This window comes from Neofelis nebulosa, chromosome 14 (assembly GCF_028018385.1).
Source record: "Neofelis nebulosa isolate mNeoNeb1 chromosome 14, mNeoNeb1.pri, whole genome shotgun sequence".
NCBI lineage: Eukaryota > Metazoa > Chordata > Mammalia > Carnivora > Felidae > Neofelis > Neofelis nebulosa.
In genome coordinates, this window is record NC_080795.1 from 47076357 (window position 1) to 47095199 (window position 18843).

The 18843-nt window shown below is 48.2% G+C and overlaps 1 long non-coding RNA gene across 1 annotated transcript in view; it reads right to left on the reverse strand.

Moving 5' to 3' along the window:
• LOC131494379 (uncharacterized) overlaps window positions 1-18843 on the reverse strand; it is a 79446-nt gene that overhangs the window by 26060 nt on the left and 34543 nt on the right. The window contains exon 2 of the long non-coding RNA XR_009253354.1: window positions 13823-13918. This is a non-coding gene — a long non-coding RNA (uncharacterized LOC131494379). The remainder of the gene's footprint in view (window positions 1-13822; window positions 13919-18843) is intronic.

Genomic DNA, 18843 nt, shown 5'->3' on the forward strand with positions numbered 1-18843 from the left:
CTTCCTTGGGCATTCCCTCCCAAAGATGACCTTGCTGAGAAGTTCTTGAGAACTGGTCACTCTTGGTGCTTTGTGATTGCTTGTCCAGACTCTGTACTTGATGCATATCAAATGCGGCTGCCCAATTTGAACACCTTGTAAAAACATTTAAAAATCACTCGGTGAAAATCCTTCAAACAAGGAACAGCTGGGCTGGAGAAAGAGCCAGCTGGTTGCTCACCACTTTCTCAGAAGTGTCGTGGGAAGCACAGTGTTCAAGAATTCCAGGAGGCGAAAGGCAAAATTAACCTACACAAGCCCTTTGGTTGGGATGTGATTGCCTGAGAAAATGGCCCTCTTTTGGACCAGCTGTATTCGCAAAATTGCCCTCTTTACAGGGCAGAATCAGAAGGCTCTGGGGGTTGGGTCTGAGCTTCCCTTTTCTTGGCTTAATTGCTCTGACTGTGACACCTTCACTCAGGTCTAAGCTAACTCACTGCACCCATATCTGCTGCAGATGCTGATGAAGTATTTATAAGCTCAGGTCCAACCAGGTTGACTCACTCTTCTGCTTTTCTTCCCTAAAGCTGGCTCTTTGTAAGAATTCTGTTCACTCCTGCGTAGTTTCATTCCCTGGATGGAAAATTCTGTGGCTTGGTTACACATATGGATTCCCAATCAGTTACAAACTCCTCGGGTGCAGGGACCACCTGTTTTTCATCTTTGTTCCCCCCACAGGTGCTTACCTATGGCTGACCCTCCATCTGTTTGCTTAGTAAACAAGTAAGTGCACGGCTAAGTGGATTTCTAATACTTGTTGTGTATTTAGATCAGCTCTGTCCAATAGAAATTCTGTGATGATGGAATATATAATGGTGCTGTTCATTATTGCACTCACATGTAGCTGCGGAGCACTTGAAATGTGGCTGGTGTAACTGGGAGACTGAATTCTAAATTTTAATTCATTTTATTTAACTTGTCGCGTGTAGCCAGTGGCCACCATATTGAATGTGCAGATTTAGATTATTGGCTGCGTAATTTGATCACCTACACTAATAGGCTGTGTAGCCTTCTCAAGTTAACTCTTTTTGCTTAACATGGTCTAGAAATTTTCAACAACAGTTTGGAAGCAGTGAAAAAGCATATTCGCACATACCGTGGCACCTGCCATCATCATCATGGGCAAAGAGAGGCCAGAAGGAGAGAAGGTGAATAGAAATGAGTTCTGCCTGCCTTTTTATGAGTAAGTCTTGGGTCCCTCAGGAGTGTAGATGGTCAGCCTCTTGGTTTATGACTCACCTCTTGGTTTATGACTCTACAACTGCTCCAAGCCCTGCCGGCAGGCTGGGCACAGAGTCTGGGCTGAATTCGAGGGACGAGCGTCATGTGGTGAGTCATTCACAGCATTTCTCAGAGCAGGTGTTCTTTGGGAGCCTCCTCCAAGGGCCCCACCCAACCTGCCTTTCCCTGCAGGGGCAACTGTAGCCTGAGGACAGGCATGGAGTTCGTTCCTGTTCAGGAATGTCTGGGGTGGTGTGGAGTTACCAGGGACTCGTGCCCGGAGACCCCACAGGGTTTGGATACTGGAGTGGGTTTCGAGCTCCGACTGCCCTGGCAGAGGCTAAAGTCCCCTATGTGGGTACAGCAGCAACTTCAGCAACTTTCATGCCAAACCGGGACCTTTTCTTCAGTACTTGGTCCCTCTGGTTCCACCCCTCGTTGCCCAGGACAGAAAGCAGAGTGTGGTTTCACCAGTGGGCTGGAAAGCCTGGGGCTCCACAGTCACAGCAGGAGCCGGGCTCCAGAGTGGGCACTCCTGTGTGTCTGTGTGTCTGTGTGTGTGAGTGTATATGTGTGTGTGTATGTGTGTGTGTGTATATGTGTGTGTGTCTGTGAGTGTGTGTGTGTGTGTGTGTGTGTGTGTGTGTGTGTGTGTATGATCCCCTAGGTGCCACTATCTTCTAATGCATGCAACAGGACAGAATCTCCACATCCAAGGTGAGCAGTGCCTGTTTCTCCTGTTGAATGGAGAAAGTTCCCTTTGCCTTCTGGACTAGGAAATGTCGACAGAGCAAGTCATGAAAGTGCCCGTGAGGGAGGCCAGGTCACTAAGCCGGAACTCCCAGAGCTGCCAGCATCTTCTACTTTCCAGCCTCACGGATACAGGCTCCTCACGGAGCCGTCTAGCCCTCCCCAGTCCCACCCTACACTGTCCCTTCTTGGGCTGCCTGTCGTCTCTCATTTGAAAGACAAAACGACTGCAGCGCTGGGTCCCTGACACAGCAGAACCCCCACGGTGCCTGAGGCCAAGGCAGTGTCTGGGTACAGTGTTCGATGGGTGGCGAGCCATCTTCCGGATCCCAGAGTTGTTTCAACCTATCTGACGCACCCTGCGGGCCCAGCGGGCAGGGCGGGGGAAGCCCATACTGTACGTGACACACGGGAGAAGCGCCGGTTACCGTTTGCACGAACCACGCCTCATTCAGGGCTCAGGTGAGTGTCGAGGTGACACGTTAATGCACCTCGCCCTCCCTTCGCTCTGCTTCCCCTCCCAGCCTCGTCTTTAAAATCTTCAGGGGCTAGGGGCAAGCCTGGGTTTGGAGAACGATTGGCGTCCAGAGACCCGATCATTGCAAGAATCACGTGCTGATAGCATGGTAATGTACTGTCGGCTTGTCAGGCCTTTGCTTCTTGAAATTCCATCCAGCTGCACCTACTTTTCATCACTGCCCTACTTTCTTAGAGTTACTCATCCCTGCAGATGGTGTGGTTCTTTCTGGGCCAAGTGTGACCGAAAAGGCTGCTGGGAGTGGATCACCCTGGTCATTCTGGAAAATTCTAGGTTTCCTGGGAAAGTATTCTGTCCCAGCCTATTTGTGGCGCCGTGCATTTCTTGGGTTGCTGAAGATTAATACCCACAGAAATGATTCCCTAAATAAAGAACACTTCTTTGAGGGCAAGTCTATCTCCGTGCAGCACAGTCACAGAATTGTAGACTTTAAGAACTAGAAGGGAACCTAGAGATCACAGCTTCATTTTTAGGGTAAGAAAACAATACCACAGAGGTCAAGCAATTTGGCCAAAGTCATTGCAGTTTAGAGACAGAACTACTAGAACTCTGAACAGACAACTGATCAAGATGATGCTTGGGGCGCCTGGGTGGCGCAGTCGGTTAAGCGTCCGACTTCAGCCAGGTCACGATCTCGCGGTCCGTGAGTTCGAGCCCCGCGTCGGGCTCTGGGCCGATGGCTCGGAGCCTGGAGCCTGTTTCCGATTCTGTGTCTCCCTCTCTCTCTCCCCTCCCCCGTTCATGCTCTGTCTCTCTCTGTCCCAAAAATAAATTAAAAAAAACGTTGAGAAAAAAAAAATAAAAAAAAAAAAAGATGATGCATAAATCAGCAAGTTGGGGGTGACTTCAATTTTTTTTTAACATTTATTTATTTTTGAAAGAGAGAGAGAGAGAGAGTGTGTGAGTGGGGGGTGGGCAGAGAGAGAGAGGGAGACACAGAATCCAAAGCAGGCTCCAGGCTCTGAGCTTGAGCACAGAGCCCGACAGGGGGCTCGAACTCACGAACTGTGAAATCATGACTTGAGCTGCAGTTGGACGCCTAACCGACTAAGCCACCCAGGCGCCCCAGGTTGGGGTTGACTTCAGATAAAAACAGGGGACTTATTGAGGACTCCTTATTTAGAGGAAAGGAGAGGGCTTCAAAATTATTTTGAAAGCCTCTGTTTTTTCCAGCATCAGATACTCTAAATGTTATCAGATATTAAGGAAGATGATAAACACATTCTCTCCTTGACCATAAAGTGTTTTTGCTTTTTCTCTCCCTCTAAATTGCATCAGCTGGACTTGTATAATTTGGGATTCACCTGATTGACTGACTCTGGTCACAGGGGAAGACCCAAGGGAAAGCTACAACTGGGGACAAAACTTGCTCTTCCCTCTCTCCCTGATAATTGCCCGTCAGCTATCAGATGTGGACTGGTACGGTATTGGGACAAGAATGGGGGGAGCTGATACCTTCTTATGAATTAAGCAAGCTTTGGTCAAATGAACCCCTTTGATGTAGGTGAGGGACGTTCAAAGCCTTACTGCCATGGGGATAGGATACACGCAAGATGGGTGAAGTCTCTGCTTTTTCTGTGAGCCACATGGGCCTCCCTGCATCTCATCCTGGAAATGCAGGGGCCAGAGTTTCTCCAAGTAGGATCTGGTAAAAGGATGAGTTCATGCTTTCCACAAGGTTCTTTATAGGTTTTTCACTTGTCCTTCTAGAGGCCATTCCAGTTCTGTTTATGAAAGAGTTGCTAGTTAAGAATCTGGCTGTCATCCATCCTCTATGTTGGGCCAGTGTTGTGGTAGAGATCCTGTTTTCCTGGAGATGTCAGGCTTATAAACTAGTGCCTGGGCTGATGGTTCCTGTCTGTTATTGTCCATGTACCCCAGTGCTGTATCTACACTCTCCTCTGTCATTCCCCCAACAAGATGTTATGGTCCTTGAGCCCAAATAACAGAGCTTACATTTTCTTTAATTCCCTAGCTAGTCCATAGCCTGAACACATCATACATACTAATAAGCAGTTGACTTGATTTGAGTTTTTAAAGGCTTAAATTAGGCAGGAACATACATTTATAGCAAAATATGTATGTATTGTATATAGAGTAAAAATTCAAAGTAAAAATAATGGTGTTACTTATTCAAGTTGGCAATGAGAAACAGAATTTTTTTTTTTTTTTATAAAAAACTATCTTGGTAAAAGACTTCAAAAGTCCAAAGGTTCTCAACAATGCCCCTTAAGAAACGTGATGGAGATGCTGCAGAGGGTGAGAAGTCAGCTTGGAAGGTGTCAACTTTGCATTCACATATGTGAAGAAATCAGACGACACCTCTGAAAACTCAGAACCAAAGGAAATGTTGAGAAATGTAACAGATATTGAATACATCCCCCCAGAGTAGATGGTTTATCACCCTAGCATGTGTCGTGAGGACAGACTGGGCCCAAGTGTCAGATGGTTGGACAGATGAGGGGAAAGCACATTTTGGGGACAGATGAGGGAGGAAAGCCCTCCCAGAGCTGGAGAGCCATGGCTCAGATGTGACCAAGAGCCCCCACGTGGCATCATTTCAAGGGGTTTTCATGTACCTGAGGTCTGACACCTGGGGAAGCTCATTCCTCTAGAGGTGCCCTGCAGCCTGAGTGTACCTGCAAATGAAAGAAAGCATCAGGCTCTTATTCTTTGAGCTGAGTCAAAAGGCAGGGTGGTGCTCAGCCATTTAACGTTGGATTTTAACATGGGGGGCTTATACAGTCCCTGCCACATTGATGTCATCCACACGATCTGCAGCAGCTAGGGTAGAAGGCAGGAGATGGGACTCAGACCCTTGTAGCACTTTACTGGGAGATAATAAGCAAGAACAGCTAGCATTTTAAAGTCCAAATTGCTTAGCCCTGGAAGGTTCTGTGAGGGGAGGAGGCTGAAAAAGTTTGAAAGGAAGGATTGTTCTGCTGTCTTGGGTGCTGGTAGAGGATTACATATCAGCACTAACACGTGCATTTAAATCGTTCCACCGGGTTGGAGAAGTTTTAGCCCAAGGTCGCTTATTTCCAGTTCTGAATACAATTATCTAAGTTGTTGCCTTAAAATTTTCAAATGCATTTTTGAGCTGGATTTCGGCCAAGCTGTCAGGCAGGCATTTAGAGGAATGTTGTTAGCTTTGGAAATTGTTCCTTCTGCAAGGACCCTCGTGACCCAGAGGAATTAACCCGTCTCCCCCAGTTTCCTCTTTGGAACTGGAGACCTCTCTGCCCCTCTGACTTGTTTTATCCTGGTTTCTAGTCAAAGCCCACAGAAGTCTCCCACTTTTGCTTTTCTGGAGGGCTCTCTCCCAAGTCTGGGAAAAACAACAAACAAAACTCAACCAGACACACACACACACACACACACACACACACACACACACACACACAAGGTAGAGTATCTATTTTGGGATGTATCTTTGAGGATAGTCTGTTCCCTAAAACTGTGTCATTGACTTCTGTTTTCAATGACCAGAGCCAAAACTGACCCAAGAAGGTCTGATCTTAGAAATAAGGGCTGTGACTACCTCAGCCCAAGAGTGATGAAGACAAACCAGAGGAAGGTGTGCTCATGCCCATGACACTCTGGGTTCCCCACTCATCTCACAGGAAGAAACTTCTCTCCTCCTTTCTCTGTGGAAGACTCCACAAGCAAGCTGGGGGTGATCATGCTTGAGCTCCCCTAAAACTCTTCCCTTTCCCGGGCGAGGCAGGCCTGGATGCAGGGATTACGTCATTGCCAAGTCCCGCAGCACACTCAATGGGAGCCTCAAGCTGAGCTGAACTGTGTAAGACCAAAAGCAAAAGAAGCTTTGCATTTGCCCCTGATGGCAGGCTGGGGAAGGCCCAACCAAGTACCTATGACTCTTTGGGGACATCTCTTTTTTTTTTCTTTAATACTTTTTAATGTTTGTTTATTTTTGAGAGAGAAACAGAGACAGAGCGCAAGTGGGGGAGGGGCAGAGAGAGGAGACACAGAATCCAAAGCGGGCTCCAGGCTCCGAGCTGTCGGCACAGAGCCCGACGCGGGGCTGGAACCCACGGGCCGCGAGATCATGATCTGAGCCGAAGTCGAACGCTCAACCAACTGAGCCGCCCAGGCGCCCCCGACTGGGGACATTTCTTACCAGACTCAGACATCAGGTGGGCACTAGGCATCTGGTGGGACATCAAAGGGACATTGAGAATGTCCCTGTGGGGCCCAGGGAAGACATGAATTTCCAAGATGCATGTGTTTAATGTTTAACAACAGGTGGGAGGAAGCCCCGGTTTTGTATCATTTGCCAATTTCTGTGGTGTAAATACCCCCAAGCTAACAACACGACGGTAACTGGCTTGCAGAATTACAGAATATGGATGATGGTCTTTTGTGAATAAAAGCCAGCTCTGGCTCCCCATTGGCACTAGCCCACATGCTGTTGCTGAAACTGACCTGAGGACCCAGTGCAATGGCCTCGGAGCCAGACATCCACGGAGGGTCTCCCGACCCTAGCACCGGGGAGATATGTGACTCCGGCATGTGACCTAACCTTTCTGAGCTTTAGCATACTTATCCAGAAAACCAGGGTGAACAGTAGCTGGAGCAGCCTCTGTGGCCAGATCGATGGAAGACCACGACTGGCAGCCCTCGCCCTACCTCGTGGTCTAAATCAGCATCGCCCAGAAGAAGAGGAAGCCATTTTGAGCAGGCACAACCCCCGGTGGCCATCTCAGGGGTCATGTGCTGATCTGGAGGGGTTGTTGTGAGGCTGGAATAAGCCAATGGATGGGAAGGGCTGCCCTGTAGCAGGCATTTGGTCCCCAGTAGCTATGAGTCCCCGACGTGTCCCACGCCTGCTTATTCCTCCTGTTTTCTCCTGCTAAAGTCCCCGTGAAACCGGACACCCTCGGGCCTCTGGCTGGGGTCAGGCTCACCCACCCACCTGTTAGAAACAGCTCTGTGCTCTGCCTCCAGTCCCCACGTGACTAACCAGACTGGACCACGCAGAGTCGGGAGGCCTGAAGGGTCGGCCTTAGTGCCTACCCACATTTTTCGGTGTCTTTTTCTTCAGTCTGTTTAGCCACCAATTTATATCCTGGGTCCTGTTCTCAAAGGGCTTTGCTCTCCGGCATGACAAGCCACAGCCCCTCAAGGGGAATTACAGCTGTGTCTCCTAGAAGGGGGGGGGGGGGCGGTGAGGAGCACCTGGCCAGTGCCCCACAACGCCTCCTAGCCATTTGCAATCCCCACACACCGCTCCAGCTTCCACCCGCCAGCGCTGGTATCTTCTTGCTGCCTAGGGACGTCCGCTCGCCCTGGAGCGCCACCTGCTAACAGATGGAAGGTTGAGAGCAGCCCCAAGGCAGCATCCTGCAACCAGTGACTGATGAGCACCGGGGAAGGACGCCCTGGTCTCCACCCCTTTGAGGCGAGCTACCTCTGAACACTGCATTTGACACCAGCCCCAGAGTTTCCCTGACGGGATTAAGTGACCCCACACTGGTAGCTGGCTAGATCGCAGATCCTTTATGAGATGCCTTCCTTTTCTTGTCTTTTTCCCATTTCCGTCTTTTTTTTTTTTTTTCTTTTTGGCACCTCCCAAATACACTGCGATTGAGTTCTTGTCTCAGTGTCTTGCCTGTGTCCACTTTAGGGGGAACCCAAACGATCAGAGTAGATGTATGAAGAGCCAAAAGAAGGATTCTTGGAGAGTGGGAGTCCAAACTCTGCTTTCTTAACCGGAAATGGCACAGTCTGACGCATACACGGGAATGGATGGGAATGATGGGACAGAACACTTGAAATGGAAATTATCCAGCAAAATCAGAGAGGTTTAGCTACCATCCTGACAACACTTAATGGGAGGACAGATGCTGCTCTGGGCATCTTAGGCTAAAGGAAGCGTGTGGCTTCCTGTCATTAAGCCAAGGTCATACAGGGGAGGACAAGCCTGTAAGACTTGGGCTTACTTAGGCCCCTACATATATTTTTTTTCAATATATGAAATTTATTGTCAAATTGGTTTCCATACAACACCCAGTGCTCATCCCAACAGGTACCCTCCTCAATACCCATCACCCACCCTCCCCTCCCTCCCACCCCCCATCAACCCTCAGTTTGTTCTAAGTTTTTGACAGTCTCTTATGCTTTGGCTCTCTCCCACTCTAACCTCTTTTTTTTTTTTCCTTCCCCTCCCCCATGGGTTTCTGTTAAGTTTCTCAGGATCCACATAAGAGTGAAACCATATGGTATCTGTCTTTCTCTGTATGGCTTATTTCACTTAGCATAACACTCTCCAGTTGTATCCATGTTGTTACAAAGGGCCATATTTCGTTCTTTCTCATTGCCACGTAGTACTCCATTGTGTATATAAACCACAATTTCTTTACCCATTCATCAGTTGATGGACATTTAGGCTCTTTCCATAATTTGGCTATTGTTGAGAGTGCTGCTAGAAACATTGGGGTACAAGTGCCCCTATTAGGCCCCTACATATTGTTGGGGCTCATTCTGGCAGGACATCTGGAGCACATTCTAACTCTTCTCTCTGGTCTCACCAGATTCTTTTTTTTTTTTTCTTTAATGTTTATTTATCTTTGAGAGAGAGAGAGAGAGAGAGAGAGAGAAAGCAGGGGAGGGGCAGAGAGAGAGAGGGAGACAGAATTCGAAGCAGGCTCCAGGCTCTGAGCTGTCAGCACAGACCCCGATGCAGGGCTCCCACCCACGAACTGTTGAGATCATGACCTGAGCTGAAGTCAGATGCTTAACCGAACGAGCCACCCAGGCGCCCCCCACCTTTTCTTTTTTAAGTAGGCTTCGTGTCCAGCACAGGGCTTCAACTCACCACCCCGAGATCAAGGCCTGAGCTGAGATCAAGGGTCAGAGCTTAACCAACTGAGCCACCCAGGGTGCCCCCAGATTCTTGAATAAAAACCCTTCTATACATGGGAGCCATTCTCATGGAGGCCAGACTCCCATTGCTTAGGCTAGGTCGCTATTTCTTGGCTCAGTAGAAGGGAAAGCAGAAGATGGGAACTCTACTACATGGGCCCTTTTTAAACTCCTGTGTATGAGAGTCTGTGCTAGGAGCCAGGAGGGATTCAGGAAGAATGTGACCTGCCCTCATGGAGCCCCCAGTCTGAGTAGGAGACAGGCAGGGCACCCACTCACCCACTAACTACAGACAGAGCCACATGAAGCTTCTCCTAGAGTATCTGGTCTACCAAAGTGCTGATAGAGGGCAGAGAGCAATGACCAATTTCAATTCATAGGGTTGAAAAAGACATCCTGTATCGGGTGAATGGAAGTAAACCTGCCAGCAGAAGGTAAGAAGCATAGGAGGAGCTCCCTAACCTTGATTCACATCTAGGATCTTTTCCACATTGAGAATTCTGTAAGCGTTAGTGCACAGAGACTGTCTTGTAGACCTTTGATGAGCTATAACTTCAGTTATCTGCAAAATGAAAGGCAAAAAGCCGAGGGTCTATTTGTAGCTCAATCACCAAACACTGGGAGGATCTGGATCTGCCTGGTATTATCCGGATTGGCCGTCCTTGCTGCCAGAGAAGGGCGTACGGTTGCCTACCACCCATCTCACTTGGCTGTGATGGCCACGGCATCCCAATCCCAGATACCAGACCTGCAGTAAGGGAGGTTACCTCTCCAGGAAGGAGCCAGAACACAAGTGGTGGCTTTAGTACCAGCCTCTACGGCCTTTGCTGCCATGCGCTGTATTCCGGTGACCCCCGGAAGGGACCTCATTGGAGGATGGGTTCCTGTAGGGAGACATCTTGGCAAAGGAAGACGTCTCTCCCATTTACAGGGAAGGGATCGCTCTGTGGTGCCCGGAGATGGGGGAATCCTAGGGTATGCGACGGGGTGGGAAGGAAAACGGGCTGGGGAAATGTCGGATTATCGGAGGCCAAGTTCAAGACCACCACGTGAAGCCGTGCGAGCCTGGGTGAGCCGTCTTCATTTGGAGATTCAGGGGAGCGCTGGCAGCCTGCACCCTGGGAATTCTCCCCAACCCTCCCACACAGCGGCAGGAAAGATGCATTGCGTGTTTGCTGCCTGACTGCTGCCAGGCGAGGAGGCTCCCGCTCTAGCTGAGCAGCCCTGCAAGAACATGGAGCCGTGGATGGGTGTGTGGGAGTCGGGGGAAGGGGGGGGGAGGACCTTCGGCCCTCCTAATAGGCAGAGGGGCGGGCAGCTGTTTAAGGAGGAGAGACAGAGGGGAAGGGTGAGAGAGCTAAGGCAAAGGTCACTGCTAGCTGCTTTATCTAGCTAGCTTGCTCTGAGGAGGCCGGGAGGCCATGATCTGTAACCTCTGGTGTGTGTGTGTGTGTGTGTGTGTGTGTGAGAGAGAGAGAGAGAGAGAGAGACAGAGAGAGAGAGATAGAGAAAGAGGGAGGGAGAGAGGTCATGAGAAAGTAACTTAGGGAAACCGGCGATACTTGTCTTTAGCAACTTTTCACTAATCAAAAGTACTTTCATTCATTTCACAAATGTGAAAGGTGATTTACTTATGAATTAGATTCTTGGGGTTTCCTGTTGGTTTGTTTAGAAGACATGAGGGAGTGGAAACATTTGCTGGGACAATCATTTCTCCTCTGTTCCTCGCCAGGGAGAAAACAAGTCCTTAGAGAAGAACGTTCTTTTCTCCTCGCTTTCTACTCAGCCCATGACTTCTCGCCACTGCAACTGTCTTCTCTCCTGACCTTGTTCTCCTTGCTGCCAGTTTACTCTGTGGAATCACTGACTCAGTCAGTCAGCCTGTCCGTTGGTCAGTCCACACACATATATACCAGGTGCTAGTGTCTGTGGGTGGATGCCATTAAATAAGCAGATTATAGTTTTCACTTAGTCTAAGGAAGAGTTTTCCAACAGTCAATTCACTACTAAAAGGAGCTCGCCCTCCATGAGGGAAAATGTGTGACTGCTTGAACCAGCAACAGCCAGCTAGGATGCTTCTGGAGGATTCTTGCATCATGCGTGGCTTGGCTAAGGTAATACCCGAGGTTCCACCCAATGCTGAGAGTCCGTGATTTGCTTGTGATAATTTTTAATGGAACTGAACAGACACCGAGGAAAGACTGTGGTCCCTAACTTGGATTTCCCCCCTCAACTCCAAAGCGATCAAGCACAACAAAGTAAATGTTCACACTGATCTCTGCTCTCTCTCCAGCATTGTATGACTTACCATCTGTCTAGACTGAGCCGAAGGGGTGAGAAAAAGCGCAACGTGAATTCTCTAGAGTGGAGACACCGTGGAGAGGAGACAGGGCCTGTGATGATGCTTCCTCTGATATGCCCAGGCCGTGGCTCGATTCACCCCCCAGAAAAGGCACGCGTCCTCCTCAACCAGAACGAAAGGTAACGATCGAAAATGAAGGACCGGGTGAAAAGACAGAAAACCGAAAACAAGCAGTTTTCTAACCAGAGATCTGGCAGCTTCTCCAAATCACAGTGGGCAGAGTGAAGCGGGGTTTCACTTCAGGTCAGCTTGATTCGCTCTCACAGGCAAGTTTTGCGCATTCCCACTACATGAGTCTGCACTTTGGGGACGGGGAGACTGAGCTCCACGACTCTTCCCCGAGCAAATGAACCTTCTTGCCTGCCTGTCCTGAATCCCCAGGCCTGTGCAGGGGGGCTTTCTTTCCAGAGCCTTCGATGCCTTCCCTGGGCCCGGTTACCATTCTCATCACAAAAGGATGCCGGCCATAGATCTCCATGATGAACATGGGGATTATAATAAGCTGCGATTTTAATAATCCTTCCAAAGATGAAGAAATTCTTGGTGGAACCCACCCTTCTCTTGACTCTGTTCACGAATTAAGTATAAATCTGTATCTTTCCCTTTTCCTCCATCAAAGTGCTGTTCTATAAAACTGCCATTAATCAGGGAGAATTGACAATGGAAATGTCTGTCAGAAAGACTGTTCTTACAATTGAGACCTAGCCTGTTGTAGGAGGTGAGGTAATTTCTTCTCAAGCTTCTGGTATCCAGGGAGAAAAAGGAACAACAAAACAACGTCTGTTAATAAAGGTGTGAGAGTCTCTGGGTATTTTCTGTTAGTCAAGAGACCTCAAGGAAGGTTAATTCTGGGCTGAAAGCAAACCTTTGTCGAGGATTTCATTTTAGAAGGTTCAAAAGACACCAGGGAGAGAGGGAGAACAAGAGGCAGGAAGAGGCATGCACAGAAAGAGGGAGAGAGATGAAGGGAGGGAGAAGCAGGAGAGCCTGGCCTTGCTGAGATGTCACAGGAGAGAGTCACAGATACAGGTTCCAGCAGTTTGATCACTGGAAAAATGTCTGTTAAGAGTTGATGCAATGGAAGAGAGAAATTTCTGGATTTATTATTTTTTTAAAGGTGTGCCTTTGCTCCCGCTGCTCTGTTCACCTGGAATGCCCTATTCCTGTCCAGGTTTTAGCCTCTCTGTTCTAAAAGGGGCTCAGTTCAAATGCCTCCTCCTCCACGAAGACTTCCTGGGTATCTCTAGTTACATATACAGTTGCTTCGTTTTCTGTAGGTCCCTAGCAGTTTTTTTCCATTAATTGTTTTTATATCTAGTCATGGCAAAATACACATAACATAAATTTTACCATCTTAAACATTTTTCAGCATACAGTTCAATACTGTTAAGTGTATTTATATTGTTGTGCAGCCAATCTCCAGAACTTTTTCATCTTGCAAAACTGGAACTCGGTACCCATTAAGCATCACCACCCCGTTCTACTGACCACCACCATTCTACTTTTCATCTCAATGAATTTGACTACTTTAGGTAGTCAAATAAGTGAAAATCATATGTGAAATCATACAGTATTTGTCTTTTTGCAATTAGCTTATTTCACTTAGAATAATGTCCTTAAGGCTCATTCAAGTTAGTTGCATGTATCAGGATTTCCTTCATTTTTAAGGAATATTAATTTGATTCTATTTTTCTAATGGCATTTATGACATGTGGTCTTATTTTTAAGCAACATTTGCACATTATACCTCTCTTGCAGAATTCTAGATCTTTGGAGGACAGGGTCTGAGTCTCCACACAGTTGAGTCCCACTGTACCTATTAGCCCAGTGCTTGGCAGAGAATTGGTGCTAATTTATTGAGAAGATCACAGGACACATGCTCTTTGTCTTGAGTGGGCTCTTTAGAGCTCCCAGTCTCTCAATAACCACATCCCGCGAAAGACTCAACAGACGTTTAAACCTTTCCATGTCATCAAGCTGAGGTGAGCAGAGAGGGATTGGCACCAACCATTTGGGGCTGCTCTTACCGCACAGCCTTGAATCAGTCCTGTGTCTTCTCTTGACTTGAGCCTTCTACTTCCTTTTGGCAGGCATCTCCTTTGGGACAGGACAGTGGGCCCAATCTTAAAAGAACAGAAAGTAGGAGTAAGAAAGAGTAAGGGGAGAAGGGAAGAGTTCATACAAGAATGCAAGCTGATAATTAGATTTAGATTTTCCATCCTGCTAACTCTCTGGTTGTGTCATCACTTTTAATACGTATCTTCTGATAAAGATGGGGTGGTAATGGGGCAGAGGACTGGGGGGGGGTAATGTTAATAATCACACTAAGTATTCTTTCCTGCCCTCTCCCCCAGGTTGTCACTGTAGAAGACAGCTTTTTTCCAACTCAGGAACAGCAAAGGAAGCCTTGCTACAATTTGATTTGGGAGGTTGGAGAACTAAATGCAGCTTTATGTTTGGTCTATAATAGCTATTTTTAGAGTTACTTTAGTTAGCTTGTCTTAAAGCCCTGCCTTTCCCTTTGTCCTTCCACTGTCATTTGTAAGAGGGGATCATGGAACAAACACAGGCATTGAGTCCAGCAGTCTTGGGTTCTACTGGTGATATAAACTGGGGTGGGCCAATTCACCTCACTGAACCTCAGTTTCCTTACCTGTAAAATGGGGAGAAATACCCCCCTCCCTCCCCAGGCTTTCCTGATGATTCAATAAGGCCATGAATATTAACTGCCCGGTCTGGCATACAACAGTTGGATAATACATGTGAATTTCCTTCCCTTTTCCTGAGTTGACCTGATGTCCCTCTTTTCCAGGCTGTGGCTGAATTGGCTTCATTTGGATCCTTGACTCCACATAAGCCACATTCGCTGCATTGGTTTTGTCTCTTTCTTAGCAGCCCATGACCCCCAAGGAAACCCTATGGCAGCTCCTCCTGTTTTGCGATGCCTGGATCATTAGAGAAGAGTATTTTGGTGTGGGATAAGGCTCTGTTCAGGCCTAATAGAACCTTGTTGGGAGATGGAGTTTTCAAGCCTACACGGGAAATCACAGAAGAACAAACCACCACGGTTCAATTTATTTGCCAAATGATTTATCTCCATGGTAGGCAGCAGGCTCTGTGTTTGTACATTGCTTGGAGTGCTGGAGCCTACCTACAGAAAGCCCTTTATTTTTTTTGACCCACATCACCTTTATTAGCAAAGCCTAGTCCTAAGGGTCAGCAAACGGGTAGGAGCTCAGCCAGCCCAGAACAAGCAGAAATATGCAAGCAGTTTCTGCCAGAGTCTAACAGAGCCGGTAGCCTCGTTGACCCAGAATGCCAAAACCGATGGCCTGTTGTTGAGAAAAAGTACACGGAATGTGTTTGAGTTACCTTGGTCCTTCTCATTTAGGTGTCATTGCATTTATCTGGAGCACAAAAGAGCTGTACTTTGTCACTTTCTCCCATCAAACTCTTCCCCCCCCCCCCCCCCCTTCAGAGAAGAAAACAACTGCTTCCTGCAAGGTGGCGGTAATCAAGGCGTCAGGGAAGTACCATTGGAGTCTGGCCTTAAAAGATGGGTAGGACTGGAAAATGTAAAGATTTGGAAGCAGGCCTTTCTGGTGGAAAGAACAGCAGCGACAAAACACAGACGTGGAAACTTGTGGAATAATAAAAATAGGTAATATTAAACACTGTGATAGACATTTCCTAAGATGGTCTTTACTCTCCGCCTTCTGATCTTTATGCTCTGTGTGACTTCTCTCCTTGAGTATGGATTGGATCTATTGACCTAATGAATAGAATGAGTAGAATGTCTCTGAAGTAATGGGGTACCTTCCGAGATTAGACTATTCAAAGACCGTGGCTTTTTCCTTGAACACTTTCTCTCTTGCTGTTGCTTTCTCTTGGGTTGGGTGCCCCGAAGAAAGCCAGCTGCTATGTCATGAGGCAGTCCCGTGTAGAGGACCACATGCTGAGGGACTGAGGCCTGCTAACGACCATGTTAGTGAGCCTGGGTGTGTCCCTTCCCTGCTTCGGCCCAGCCTGCAGATGAGACCTGTTTGCCAACTGCTTGACTATAATCTCTTGAGTGACCCTGAGGCAAAAGCATCCAGCTAAGCTGTGCCCAGTTTCCTGACCCACAGAAGCTGTGGGTAGACAATGTTTATTGTGGGGTGCCTGGGTGGCTCCGTCAGTCAAGCGTCCAACCTCAGCTCAGGTCATGATCTCACGGTTCATGAGTTCGAGCCCCGAGTCAGGCTCTGTGCTGACAGCTCAGAGCCTGGAGCCTGCTTCAGATTCTGTGTCTCCCTCTCTCTCTGGCCCTCCCCTGCTCGTGCTCTTTCTCTTTCTCTCTCAAAAATAAGTAAATATTAAAATAATAAAATAAAATAAAATAAAATAAGGAAAATGTTTGTTGTTTGAAGTAACTAAGTCTGGGGGTAATTTGTTATGCAGCAACAGATAACCAATACAAGCACTTACTCTAATGTACCAGATGCTGTGATACGTACTTCCATGTCTGATGTCATTTAATCAACATTAGGTGAGTATCCTTGTCCCAATTTTTTCCAGTTGAGAAAACCAAGCTTTAGACATCTACCCAATGCCTGTTACACCTCTAGTAAGTGCACAAGCTGAGACTCCAACCGGGCTGCCTTATTCCTGGGTGTGTCCTCTTAACTTGGACACTCTATATTCTACAGTTTGGTTCACTCCCTCTTTGCTCCACGTCCCCCAAGATCTGTTGGCAACATGGTCCTCGTGCCTCGTCAGAGCCTGGAAGGAAACTTGGGACTTTCTCTGGAGTTTTTTGAACAGAATCTCCCTCTCTATGTCCAGTTGTCTCTGACAGGCTGTGCCAGGTACTTGCAGATCCAACCTTTATGACAGCAGGGACCTCCCAGCCCCCAGGACCCCATCTTCTTCCTCCTTATCTCCTTGCCACTCCTTGCCCTGGGCACCACCTGTGGTTTTGGAAGTCAAGGCCTGTAGGGCTACCCTTGGGTGGCAGAGTGGGCCCCTTTCTCCTGCCCTGGGCTGGAGGTTGTTACCCGGGAGACCATATCATATTCTTCAGGACCCGACAAATACAACTTTTCCACTTCCTTCTATCACAGGGCGAGAAAGACCCAGAGAGTCCTGCTCCTACTCCAGGAGATGAGGACTCGAACCCTGCGGGTCCTTCTCTAGTCTCTGGTAAACAAGTGGAAACTCTGCCCCGTCTAACTCTGCTTCCTCCATGGTTTCATTGGACACTGGTTTATTTCAGGGTGTTCCTAGGAGATTTATACTCAGCACTCCTCATCAGTCACATGTGGTGGTCCCTCCCTGGGCCTTTGCAGGGAGGCAGTGATGCAGATGTGTGGGCTGCCCCATCCTGGGTCCTGAGTAACCATGATATTCCTTCTCATCACAGTATCTATTGCCAATTTAGTGAGCTCTTTGATACACTGTCTGAGTCTCAAGAGGTCCATAGATGAATGATTACCTTTGGCTAATATTAAAAACAAACCAACTAATCAAATAGAAACTTAAGAGTTAGGAATGACCTTTCATGACTGATAAGCCAGTCTTCACTGTTGATCTGTTACTACGTTTTGCTGTACTCTGTGTATAAGCTCATAAGCTCAAAGGAAGCCACTGCTCAGAAAATTAGCTCCAACCCCCTGGACTTTATACCTTAGTTCCCTGTTAATCCTTGATGGAAATGAGCAGGGCCCTAGGCTTCAAAAGAACTTGCAATGGGTGACTAAAGTCCAAAGGCAATCTCTCCCCGGCGGCAGGAGACCTGGGCTCTCAACCCACCTCTACCACCTGTTTTCCGGATGATCCTGGGGGGTTCACCTCACCTCTGTGAACCTGTTTCCTTGTATGTCGCACCAGGAGGGTGGGGCAGGCCACCTCCAAGATCTCTTCTAGTCTTCTAGAAGGTTTTATGGGCTGGCCTCTGAACAGGGCCCCCCGCCCCCACTCTGTCTCCCTTTCCTCTGCTCAGATGGGCTCCCCAGTTCTGCTGGCTCTCGAAGTAGTACCCGTTTGTCAGGAACAAGGCCTCACAGAAGAGTATAGGAGCAATCTTTTGGCTCTCTGGCACATTCTTAACAAGCCGGGAGCTTCCTTTCAGAAACGTCATGTACGGTCTCCAAACACCTGCGGCCGCTCATTCCACACTCCTTGGGAGGTGAGGAAAGGGAGGAACAGTAACGAAAGAATAGCCAGCCCCTTCCTCCCAGGATTAGGGCACCAGGCTGGAGGCCTACACAGCCCTGTGATTAGGCTCCGTTTTACAGAGGTGGAAAACCAGGGAATGCTAGACTTGAGACTCAAATTCAAGTACGTGCCAAAGGAGACGCTAAGGGATCCATAAATATTTATTAGAGTCAAAAGGTCCTCAATAGATCATCTGAGTTGGCTTTCAGGCAGTTTATCAAGCAGAGAAGTAAAATGATTTACTCAAAGTCATACAGCTCGAGAATGCATTTGATTCACATTATGTAGTCAGACACCTTTCTCTAGGAGGACTGACTCAGATCCCTTTTAGAATCAGTTCAAGGACATATGGGTTGGAGGCAGCCAGTTACTCTGCCTCCCCTCTCTTTCCTAGCAGGACTTCTCCCACTTTCTAAAGGATGTTCTTTGGCCTCCCACACCACAGACTCGCCTGATATCAAAGGGCCACGTGTAAACACCCTTCCTTCTGTCTTATCAAAATCCCTCTTGCCTGGGTTTATCAGAGGTGACTCACTCCCTGGAGCCCTTTGCAAGGATCTGGGCTGGGGCTGCAGGGCTGAGAGGTACCAGCCTCTCTGCCCACTTCAGAGAAGGGCCTCTTAAACCTCCACTCTTCTCCATCTGCCCCAGCTGGGAGCCCCGCCACCCGCATGCAGGGGAGCTTGGCCCCAGACGCCACTCCTGGCCTTTCTCACAAAACCCTTGCAAGGGGGGGGGGGGGGGGGGGGCCTTAGGGGCACAGGATCCTGAGTGACATAGGAACCAGGGCTGATGGCTGTGGGAAAGAAGGCAAATGCTCCGAAACATGAGGCGAATGGCGGGTACCCCACCC